Genomic DNA, 12,637 nt, shown 5'->3' on the forward strand with positions numbered 1-12,637 from the left:
AGCCATTAGATTGCCAACTGCAAACTGAGAGCTGCCGAATAAAAAGCTAAATAACTAAAAAAAAACACAAATGAAAAATTAAAAATAATTGCAAATTGTCTCAGAATATCACTCATTACATCGTACTAAAAGTTATTTTAAAGGTGAACAGCCCTTTTCATTTGTGGACAGAGGAAGTGGGGCCGTATTTATATATAGGACCCCGAGGGCCTGTTGCTAGGGTGGCACGGTTTTGGGGGCGACCTAATTTTTTTGTTTTTGTTTTTTTTAAAACCCTCCCCATCCTCTGCCACGGATTTCCATAGGAAATTCAGTGACGGAGCTGAGAGCAGGGTTGACATCTGGCAGGTATTTTAAAAAGTGATGGTTGATCCCAATGTTATTAATAGGGAAAAAAGGTAAATATATAGGAAGGCCGGTATTTTTTTCCGGACAAGGTGGCAACCCTAGGTGAGGGTCCGAGGAAGAATGTGGTAGCACGGCACGCTGACGTCACTACCGCTGAATACGTTGTGTGACATCAGCGCGTGACGTAGGGGCGTTTTTAGGTCCGATGCCTTGGGCGGCATTGGACCTAAATACAGCCCTGGGTACTGTAGTGACATGCAGAGGCATAACACACTAAAGGTGGCCATACACGAATGGGGTTAATCCAAATGTTCGGCCCTAGAGAATGGGTGCTGACAGGTTGTATGACAGCATCAATTAGCTGATTCGGTCCTTTATTGCCAGAAAAATCAAACCTTCCAGACCGATATCTGCCCAATTGTTAGCCTGAAATCAATAGTGTGGAGTTGACGGAAGCTCCAATACACAGATAAACTGCCAAATGGGTCATATCTAGGATTGCCACCTGGCCGGTAAAAATTATGGTTTGTCCCAGTGTATTTAATAAATAAAAAAGATAAATATATAGGAAGGTATTTTTTTCAGGAAAAGGTGGCAACCCTATCGGCAGCTTTAATCTGCCCATAAAGGTGGCCATACACGGGGAGATAAAGCTGCCGATATCGGTCCTTTAGATCAATTCGAAAATGTATCTTCCCACAGGTCTTCCCGATCGATATCTGGTCACAATATCGATCGGAAATGTTTAATTGTTCCTCTGACCGACCCGTCGGAGCCCATTGCTCCTCGTTGTAATCTGATCATTCTGCCCTGGGGCCGAATGTTCAGGTGACCCCGATATAGCCGTCGGTGGGCATATTGGTAAAAGATCCGCTCATTTGGAGATGTCGCCATATGAACTGATCTCTTCATGTATGGCCAGCTTTAGAGACTGCCACAAACATTACAAAAGACTAAAGTGTATGATTAATAAGGCAAGAACTCTCTCCCCCTCTGAAACGATAATGGAAGGAGCTGAAGAATAGGTTTTGCTAAAAGGTGCTGCTCCATATGTGTCTAGTGCCTGAGGGGCTGAGAGGCAACAGCCAGGGGATTAATGGACACGGCTCCTGGAGTCTCACCCCTCCCCCACCGGGCACGTTCAGCATATCGGCAATGTATTTCTCTGGTCTGGCAGGTTCTGGTCCGGGTTAAGAGGCGGCGCTTGCAGAGGAGGGGGCGTGTCCAGGAGCTGTAGGAGAAGAAGGAAGCTGCTGAATATTAAAGAGAGGCCAGCATTGTGCAACCGGAGAGCGAGCAGAGAGGCTGGGAACGTGAGAAGGGAGCGGAGAGCGGAGACTTCAGGCTTGCAGCATGGATCTGAGGAGCTGAGAAGTGTACGGGAAGGGGAGAGGAGGTGTTTCTATCTCTAACCCCCTTTATCCCCCTCTTCCTTCACCGGCGTCCATTGATTGCTGCACCCTCGCTGCATGCAGGGCACCCATTAGCCCAATCGCTGCACCTTCCACCCCTCTCTCTCTCCTGCATGTAGCGCCCCTTTCCCTGCACCCAGTAGTGAGGCGCAGCCCCCCAGCCCTCCGGTTGTATGTGAGCGCAGAGTGTTGCATGGGGAGCTGAGACTGTGGCCGGAGAGACTGCCAGAGAATCCCTGCTGGGCAAGGTAAGCAAGAGGGGGGTTTCTCTTATTGTGCTGGGGGCTAATGCTATTCTGGACTAGCAGATGGCTGCTCTGGGCAAGGCTAAGCCCCCTGTACATCTTCACGTATTTCTTTCTACTGAAGGCAGGACACAGTTAGTCACAGCTGCCCACCACCATGCTCGGGTACATTGATGATATACTCAAGGGATGTGCAGCCAGCAGAGCACCAAGCTGTACAACTACACTTCCCAGCATCCACTCACAACCAGAAGCTGCCAGGGGATACTGGGATTTGTAGTTCATCAACAACTGGAAGGGTGCAGTTTGATTGTCCTCTATACAGTTGCTGCACTGTAGGATCTGCCATGTTGTGCTGGAGGGTTACTCAGTGTGTTAGTGTGAGAGCCGGGCATTTGTAGTTCCTGCTGTGGCATGGACTGGGGCAATGGGCAGCTTGTATAACGGTCTTCATGTCCAGCAGACTTGCTAATATTATTACTTGCCCTGCGTAGAGGTTTATTTTTCCCTAAACTTCGTTCACGTGTGGATAACAGAAATGTTTGGGTAAATCAAGGGAATTGTGTGCTACAAACCGACCCCAGTGACTATGGATAAAGGGTCTGGTTGGGCACTAGGGACAAGTTCTGACTTACTGAAGGAGCAAGTTCAGTAGCCGTCTGGACAGATCTAATTGTGTGCTGACAACAGGCATGATTTGTTGTGTAGGACTCTCGTTGTGTAATCCTTATGCTGACAAGCTCCGTTTAATAATGTTGGATGGTCGCCTTGTATTTTGTTAACAGGCTCACTTGTGCATCAAGGTCTGGCTCAGTGGAATGCAGGGGATTTGTCTCTGGCCGTGGGTTTGTTTATACCTAATGGTGCCTGGCTTTGTATGAGATATTTCTTAGTTAAAAGTTAATAGTTGTGACAGTCATTGTGGTTGTGTGCGTAAGCGTCTTTTGTGTCAGCAGAATTCATGGTGGCATATTAATGTATACAGTCAAACTAAACTGCTTCAGTGTGTTGCCAGGCTATCTCTGCCTTTATGTTGGGACTCTGGATCACTGATAGTCTCAGTTGATTGTTGGTGCTTTTTATGTACTGATAAAATGGTGCCTGGTATATCACTTATATACATGTGGTGTTCTCAGCCTGTTCTCGGAAATCTCAATGGGTCTTGACCTTATGCTGCTTTTTTTGTCTGCACGGTGTTGATTGGTATGAATGCCCGGCTGTGCCTTGAGAACACTAGATGTGTCTTTGGTTGTATGTCAAGTTAGAGTTGGAGATATATATCGTCAACGGATCGGTAGCCAGTTAAATATTGATGAATGGCTTGTTTGTATGCTGGAGAGTCTTCTATCAAGATGTCTGGCAGTTTCACAGTGGCAATATATAATATTTCCATTGTGTGCTGGGTTGATCACCCAATCCGGGACTACTATCTTAGCTTTATGTGCAAGGGTGTTTGATGGTTTATGGTAGGCATGCTGTGGGCTTCTGTTGACTGTGTATTGTGAAGTTTGCATTTGTATTAATATTGTTGTAACTTTGCTTGTATGATGCTAAGAGCTACAGGTCTGGCTAATTTCTGTGTCAGAAGCAATCCGTGTACTGTATACTGATGGCAAGGTCCGTTGAACATCAGGCTTGGGTTATGAGATATTGATAGGCTGAGGTATGTTACTCAAGGTGGCCATAGACGCACCAATAATTTCGTACAAAGCAATTGGGCGCCTTTGAAAGCACCAGAATATCGGCCATTGTAAAGGTGGCCATAGACGCACCGATAATAATGTATAAAACTCATTTTCATACATTATTCAGTGTGTGTATGGTTGGAAATGAGCCGACCAATATCAGCAGAAGACTCGGATATCGGTCGGCTTGTCGATTAGACTGGCCGGAATTAGTGCTGAATCGTCAGATAAAGGTGGAATTCTACTGTTTATACCTGTATATCTGGTGATTCAGCTCTACACGTGTGTCATAATTGTAAATTCTATGGCCACCTTTAGGGTGATGGCACAAGGGGAGATTTGTCACCCATGGTTAAAGGGATACTGTCATGGGAAAAAAAAAAAATTCAACACACATCAGTAAATAGTGCTCCAGCAGAATTCTATACTGAAATCCGTTTCTCAAAAGAGCAACCAGATTTTTTTATATTTAATTTTGAAATCTGACATGGGGCTAGACATATTGTCAGTTTCCCAAAAGTCACTGTCACTCTTTACTGCTGTACTGAAAGTTGGAGTGATATCAGCCCACTACCCCACAGCAGCCTAACAGAACAATGGGAAGGTAACCAGATAGCAGCTCCCTAACACAAGATAACAGCTGCCTGGTAGCTATAAAACAGCACTCAATAGTAAAATCCAGGTCCCACTGCGACACATTCAGTTACATTGAGTAGGAGAAACAACAGCCTGCCAGAAAGCAGTTCCACCCTAAAGTGCGGGCTCTTTCTGAAAGCACATGACCAGGCAAAATGACCTGAGATGGCTGCCTACACACCAATATTACAACAAAAAAAAATACATTTGCTGGTTCAGGAATGAAATTTTACATTGTACAGTGAATTATTTGCAGTGTAAGTGTAATTTAGAAAATAAAAAATACATCATAAAAATCATTACAGAATTTACAAGTCTCCTGAAAAGATTGCCGCAAGTAAATCCTATTACTAACGCCGGTGTTAATGTTATGGAATGATGGGAGGTTCATTGCCCTCCGTAGCAAAGATTTAACATCCGATGACAAATCTCCCCCACCCCCATGTGCCTTGGCCCTTAGGGTCACCTTCTATATCCATAGACTCCGTTTTGTATCATTTTAGTTTGGTTTATTTATGTTTCCAGAGTTATCATTGTGTGTCAACAGTTATTACATGTGCGTTTACTTGACGTTTCCTTTGCTGTAGAATTAAGGCCTAGGTTTATACTGGAGGACACATTCATGGAAGTTGGGTGATCATTCTTCTGGTTGATACAATTATGTCAAACTTTTATGTTCATTTAATGGAACAGTAACATCAAAACATCAAAGTGTTTTAAAGTAATACAAATGTAATGCAGTGTTGCCCTGCACTGGTAAGACTAGTGTATTTGCTACAGAAACACTTCTATTGTTTATTTATATAAATAAGCTGCTGTGTAGCAATGGGGGCAACCATTCAAAGGAGAAAGGATCAGGTTACACAGCAGATAAGCTCTGTAGAACATAATGGTGTTCTCTGTTATCCACTATTTAATCTGTGCCATATAGACTTTTTTTCATACCATAATAATTTACAGGAAGAGTGGTGACCTATGTATGCACAAGTAGCGGTGACAGCTGGTTCTTGGCTCAGGAGCTCTTGCTTGAGCATTATCATTGGTGCTGTAAAAATATCATGTATTCTGTACAGAGGGTTAAATATAAATGGCAGGTGGGTGGTGGTTATTACATGAGTGGGCACAGACCAGTTTTGTTTTGGGTAAGTGCATTGGTGTAAACTCATGGCAGGGTTGTTTGTATGTCATGAAGTGTGACGTTTTGTTATGAATGACTGGCTGGGTTTATGTCGTACTTTTGGAGTTGTGTTCACTATAGATAAACAGATGGTTGTATTTCTGAAGCCAGTCTCATTGACGTTGTTCAGCAGTGAGAACTATTTATATATTTTGAGCTAGTGAAGCAACAGGCAACCGTCAGCCCTCCAGTGCCCAGCACCCCTTGTCAGCCCTACATGTGGAGGGCCATGGACTGCTCATCATCATAGGTCTGCTGTGCAATGTAAGTTGTGTGTTGTAGAGTGAAATAGGGCTGTGGGTTTCTGTTTTTGGCCCACTACATGGAAGACATTGAACAGCACCATATTAAGGTATTACTGGGGGACTCATTGGTGTTTGAGTTTACATATACAGTACATGTATATCAAAATCGGAAAATATCTTGAATATTTTCTGAAAACTACTTTGACCAAATCCGCACAAGTTTTTTCCCCCTTATTTATCCAAACATTTTTCTGAAATTTCCTGTGCGGGGAAAAACTCATGAAATTTTTCTTCCGATTTTTCACCTGAAAACTCAATTTATTTGGATTTTTGAAAACTAGTAGATTAGTATGCAAGTGTTTCTCCTGCATGTTGGGCGCTGGTCCGGAGATCGATGTACGGACACAATCTTTGTATAATAAAGACTGCTTTATTGAAGCGCACACAGTGGAAAATATTTAGTGTGTGGAGGCTGTGCTGTAGCTGATTTACGCCTTTCTTGCTGTATAACCGGCACTTCCACCTTCAGATTAGTGCATGAAACCCAGCGCAGATCAGGATATATTTGAGACTTCTCCCATTGACTTCCACATGAACTCGGCAGGTCTGAGCTTGAGTACTTTTTTTATTCAGACTTTTAACAAATAAATCCTGAAAAACTCCAGGTTTTTTTTTTTAACTTAAAATTCAGATTTTATAGTAAAAGAAAAAAACACAAGTTTTTTGAGTTTTTGGAATTTGGACTAAATAACCCCCTAAGAAGAGGTTATGCATGTTATAAGCTGTGGGCCACAGGCATTTGATAAGGGGGTCAGCCTGAAGGTTAGAAAGTATGGGATATGGGTTGAGTGTTTATCTGCACATTGGGGGTGAAATTTGGGTGATGTCACTTTTATGATCATGGTAGAAGGTGGGTAGTGAGTCAGGTTGTAGGTAAAGCTGTTGTGGACTAGGTGGTGGGTCCACCTCATTCTCTAATCCAAATTGCAGGTATACTGATTAGGGGCCACTTCCTGGAAGTGGATAGCTGAAAGTTGTGTGTTTGCACATGGGTTGCAAGAGATTTAATACCATGTCGGCTCTAGTGAAGGGAACTTCATGCTTTCATACTGACGAGGGGCCTGTGTGGATCCTGCTTGGGTGGGTTTTGGATGTGCTATGTATGCATAATTTGTCAGTTTCCGTTTCAAGCTCTAGTAACATGGTAGTCATAGGTCCAGGAGCTGCTTCCTGTGCCGATTGCATAAAGTTGTTTGGTTGTTCACTGGTTAATGGTGAGTGTGTGGACAAAGAACATGTTAATAGCTTTGTTTTAGGTGTCCTGTTACACAATTAGCTGGAGATCTTGTGCAAAGATGCACAACATGGGGGGGGGGGGAAGCTTGTACATGGCACCTGGGAAAGATTTACTGAATTGTGATTCAGAGGTACATTCTACACATTCTTTAGGAAGTCAGAAAATCTCTCTAATTTATTTTACATACAAATACACTTTTCTTTTTTTGGTTCTGATTTACTGTTGGGCTAGCCACATAACCAGGGCATTGTTCATATGCCATTGGCACCGTAGTGCAGATTTAGGTGTATGTCAGTTGAAAGTGACCCCCACGTGCTAAGCCAGTGCTTGTTTGTTCATGTGTACACACAGTTTGTATTGCAGACAATGGGTCGATAAGACGATAGGCTAGTCAGTAGTCACTGACTGTTGGAGTCGCTTTCTGAACACCCAGTGTATTCGTTTCTAGGGGTGGGGGTTAGGTACACGCCTTGTTTTCAACACACACAACTTCTGCCTGTGTGGGAGAGATTGTTCATTAAATTCCTAAGGGCTATGGCATGTCTGGCATTTTGTTACCTGCATTTTATGGAGAACATTGCTGCTTAAGACAAAACAAAAATGTACTGGCAAACATCTTTCCAATGGATAAACTGAGACCAGAACAACAATCACATCACTACATGCACCATTGCCCTTAAGGTGGCCGAAAGGTGCCCTCCTGGCCAAGTCAGCAGCGTATTGGCCCATGTATGTCTGTGGGCTTGTCTGACTGATATCTGGCCACAAATCAGGCAGATCCTCTTCCACGGGATCACCAAAGGCCCCCATTATGAGCTAAAATGTGTGGCCAGGAGTGGCCATATTGTGGTAAGATCAGCTCACCAAACAAATTAATCTTAAAGTGTATGGCGAGTTAGAGGCCTTATTTATCAAACTCCGAATTTTTCGGAGTGTTTAAATAAAAAAAAAATTAGAATCCATGATCGGACCTTATTAATTAATAAAAAAAGCACAGTTGAATTGGATCGGGGACAAACACGATTTCCCGAAAAAGGGCAAATTTTTCAGATTGTTGCCTGAAAAAAATCTGAAAAGGTTGGATTTTCAAGCTAATTCCAGCGCAGACCACAGCAACTTCCAAATAGGATAGGAACCTCTCCCCTTGACTTATATACAACCTCAGTAGGTCTGATTTTCCACTGCCCCACTGATATTTTCTCTGCTGGTGGAAAAATGCTTGCCAGTGCTTTGGCTGCCCATCATAGAATTATATTGCACCAAAACTGCATTTTCAGGCAGCAATACAATGTAGGAGTAAACCCTGGTATGCTATAGAAGCTGGGAAGCGTTTCTTTTTAAACACAGGTAGTTTAGTGTCTCCCTGTATATGTGCCTGGAAATACTCTTATGTTTCCTAGCGTCACCGTCCCGTATGACTGAACCGTGCAAAATTTGTGTAAAGAACTTCTGTTGACTGGTCCTTGCACTATATTCATTCACAAGGAATAATGTTGTTTTAAGTTAGGGCTGTACAGCCTTCAGCTGTTTCAGCAACTCCCAGAAAGTTCTCCGGAATGTGTAGTTTGACAACAGCTGGCGGTGCTTATTTTGTGGGGCACAGAGGTGTAGTTGTTCACCTTCCAAACACTTTTTTCAGTTCAATTGATTTTAGATTGTTCACCAGAAATTAAGAGTGTGCTCAATTTCTTTCCATTTTTTATTTTTTACAGTTTTTCCAAAATCTAATTAAAGTTTAATGTCCCTGTTTCTGGTGTTTCAAGTCTAGCAATTCAATAATTCAGGCGCAGACTCTAAACTGTTAGAATTTTGCAACATTTAGTGGATACATTTCTCAGCAGCATCTCTGGCTTATTTGCAAGTATTGTATCAATTCTAACAGCTGCCTTTAATGAAACTCAGGGATTCTGCTCAGCAGGGACAAAGCTAACAAATGTATCAACTAAATGTATCAATTTAGAAGAGTTTACTGGGTCGGCGACCCCCCCCCCCCCGAGTTTTAGAAGGTAAAAAATGACACTTTACACTTCAATATTTTTTAAAACAGTCACACATAGAAAATAGAAAGTAATTGGAAAAAGTCTTAATTTCTGGTGAACTGAAACTAGCTGAACTGGAAAAAGTGTTGGAAGGTGAACAATCCCTTTAAATTCTTGAATGTGACTGCTCTGCACGCAAGCCAAGTGTTCCTGTTTTCTGGCAGTGATAATGTAAGAGCGATAGCGATTGGGTTAAACACTTCCTCAGTGTCGCAGATGTAAAGGAGGGTCGTTATGTTAATCACCTGCATTGCATACAGGCAGGCGCTCATTACCTACTCCAGTAAACAAACTGTCAGCCGAGCCGGAGGGTAAATATCAGTATACATGTAAACTCATCTCATTTGAGTTGGTTTAGCTTGAATTAAGTTGCTGTTGTTTGGTGTTTCTCCGGAGAGAAGGCTCGTGCCGGCTGAGGTTAAGCAAAGCAAGCTGTTGGGCATGGCTCGTCTCACAGAAATGCATGAGAATGAGAGTTCACCCTTTTTGAAGAAAGAAAAGAATGTTCACACTTAACAGCTAGGGCTTTCCCTGTGGGAGTAGTAGAGTTACAGAATTTGTTCTGATGGTAGAGGCGGTGACAGCAGATTCCATAACTGGACTCTGGACACCGAGTTCAGTTCCTGGTGATCGCTCCTCTACCTGTACAGGTATGGGACCTGTTTTCCAGAATGCTTGGGACCTGGGGTTTTCCGGATAACTGATCTTTCCGTAATTTGGATCTTCAAACCGTAAGTCTGCTAGAAAATCATGTAAACAGTAAATAACTCCAATAGGCTGGTTTTGCTTCCAATAAGGATTAATTAAATCTTAGTTTGAATCAAATACGAGATACTGTTGTTTTTTTTTATAAGAGAAAAAGGAAATCACTTTTAAAAATATGGATTATTTTGATAAAATGTCTGTAGGACACAGCCTTTCCGTAATTCTGAGCTTTCTGGATAACAGGTTTCCGGATAACGGAACCCATACCTGTACATTGTAAACTTGGGCAAGTTATTTTTTATTTCCTCGGGCTCCAGCTTAAAGGCCAGTTATTGAGAGATCTGGAGAGAATGTCTTTGATGCTTGTGAAATGCCAGTTTGGCTGAGGTTTAAGGTGAATGATTTTCTTTGTCCTAGACTGTGGCAGATAATGCATTACAAGATGGCTAGGTAAGCCAAATTATTATTTATATTATTTATAAAGAGTTAATCGGTCGATCAAGGAATACATTTCAAGGGCAAATTAGAATTCAGAAAGACTGTGCCCTACCCTCTAAAGAACATTGGACAATTCCGTATCCTTCTTACTGATTGGTTAGACTAATTTTATTTTCAGTACATAATAACAATGATTTTCTATATTTTCTTTTTTTTTTTTTAGTTCTGAATATAATTGTGTTTGACATTCATGTTTTTGTTTATTAATGTTAATTTGTGCACTCAAGCAAACTGCTCAGCTAATTGCCCTATCTCAATTCCTTCATGGTAACAGCACAGCGTCTGTGTTTCTCATATTCTGAGGCATGTAAACTGGTTTTGGCAGGTCTAGGAGTCCCTCTGAGACAGTGAGGAGGGGGCAAGGCAGAAGGCACATGATTGCAGTCAGTGAGCCTCTCCCAGCAGGTCCAGAAGCTGCACAATAAAGTCACTATTATCAAATATTTCTAAAAAGAAAAAAAAAACCTTCCAAAATATTATGCAACTCTGTTAAAAAGCGAATGCTAACATGAGCATCAGATGCAAAAATTATGGCTAAGACCTTCCCCAACAATCATTTCTTAATGCCAAGAGCTGTTAAATAAACATAAATATGCACAATATTCACAGGTCTACTCATTCAGATCTTTAGACAAATGAATGGCACAGTGCTATTTGACCTTCAACATACATAAGTATGGACACATTTATATATTTTTTTTTCAATGATCAGAATTGCAGATGGTGAAAAGGAGCTTACTCTCTTTCTTCCTCAAAGTTCCTCATCTGCCAACATACTTGCCCAATCAACAATTGAACAAATATTTATGGTGCTTGGGTATTGATTGGGCATTTCTGTCCTACATGCATGTGCCAAAATTGTCCCGAGACCATGTTAGCATGATCCATTGACATGCACACGGTTCTCTCTTCAAGAAAGCTTCTATTATGTGTTTAATGGCCCGGCTTTCCATGTTGCGGACCAGGTGACCTGTATTGAGGTCCAGATTTAGTTTGGTCATGGGCTTCACTGTTTCGGTGGCGTTACATTTGCAGAGCACTGACTTCTTTGCTTGAATATTTGCAGAGTACAACATATCCTAACAGCCAAGAACGTGTGACTTTTTTTGGACCTGGTTACAACTGGTTTCTGGCTGTAAGATATACAATGTCTATATATATATATATATGTCTAGTTAGAACTAAATTACCTTTATGCTTCCCTCTGGGATTGTCTGTGATACTGAGGGAAGTGAAATGTGCAGGATTCCCCCAATCTGGAATATCAGCAAGGAAAGATCGAGTCTTGAGTCAATATCCCAGGGGATGTCCAAAAGTCTACCAGTAGACTTTTAGTTGGATCTCAAGAAACAGCTTGACTTAATCACCCTTCTGTTTTATTCTTTTCACTCCGATATTTATTCTCTTAAAGCTACATAAGTTGTTTTTTTAAATATAAAGTAAGTAATATTTTCCATGGAACAGAATGTTAACAGTGAAATTATGATCATAATGGGATAACATCACTAAAAGTAGACCTTGCATTACTAAAGTATGGGCACTCCTGCATTATCCATAAGTTGGTTAGAATTGAGGCCAGTTGCTTTCCACAATCGGTTGCACAGCTCTTGGCACACACAAGATCGCTTTATGCCTCAGGGGATATTCACTCCTGTGTGTCCTAGGCCAATGATTCTGACTGATAATAATTGGGCGTGATAATCTGCAATCAAAGGAAGTTTCATTGCTCTGATTCTTCTAAGAAATTAGGTTATCGCCAAAAGCCTTTGTTTCCATTGGCTTAGCAGTCAGTGCCGAAAATGATTCAAGTGTGAGGGGCTTTATAATGATCAGGACAACTCTTGTGCATCACAGGTGAAACAGTTACAATAGAAACTTCAGGTTTTGGCATGATTCAGTGAATGCATACGTGACCCCTAGATCTGATTGGGATTGCATAGAGAGATATATTATTATACATATTTATATGGGCTATACTGAATAAAACAGCTACAGTACATACCGTGTTCAGTTTAAAAAAAACAAAAAAACAATTTCTAAGGGTTATGATGCAAATTTGCGTTATTCTCGAGTGGAGTATTGTTATGAAAAGTGAAGGTGATTGAGTGACACAACGTGTGTGTGTGTGTGTGTACAGGCAGCGGTGGTTTGGATGTGTGCGGGCTCTGCAGTTACTCCGTGACACTGCTCTTTGTAGTGGTTTAGCAGTGTAATGGTGATCACTGCAGTGATTCTATGGTGTAGGCGTGGGTAGAACACATATTAGATTTCAAACTGTGGCATTTGTGCAATGAGGCAAGTTTGCGGCCAAAAAGCAGTCCTTTTAGGTTTGCGGTGTTTTACAGGCCTG

General features: G+C 41.9%; 1 protein-coding gene across 4 annotated transcripts in view; it reads left to right on the forward strand.

Moving 5' to 3' along the window:
• Positions 1–1,607: 1,607 nt before the first annotated feature.
• The window catches only part of zmiz2.S (zinc finger MIZ-type containing 2 S homeolog), a 42,290-nt gene continuing 31,260 nt past the window's right edge, over positions 1,608–12,637 (forward strand). Inside the window, exon 1 of one of the 4 annotated variants that reach the window (XM_018255120.2) lies at positions 1,608–1,724. The gene's annotated coding sequence lies outside the window, so the exon portion shown is untranslated. Of the gene's footprint in view, positions 2,009–12,637 lie in introns of all 4 variants that reach the window. The other 3 variants (XM_018255118.2, XM_041588126.1, XM_041588127.1) reach the window with 3 other exon arrangements.

The sequence above is a fragment of the Xenopus laevis genome, chromosome 3S, assembly GCF_017654675.1.
Source record: "Xenopus laevis strain J_2021 chromosome 3S, Xenopus_laevis_v10.1, whole genome shotgun sequence".
Lineage (NCBI taxonomy): Eukaryota > Metazoa > Chordata > Amphibia > Anura > Pipidae > Xenopus > Xenopus laevis.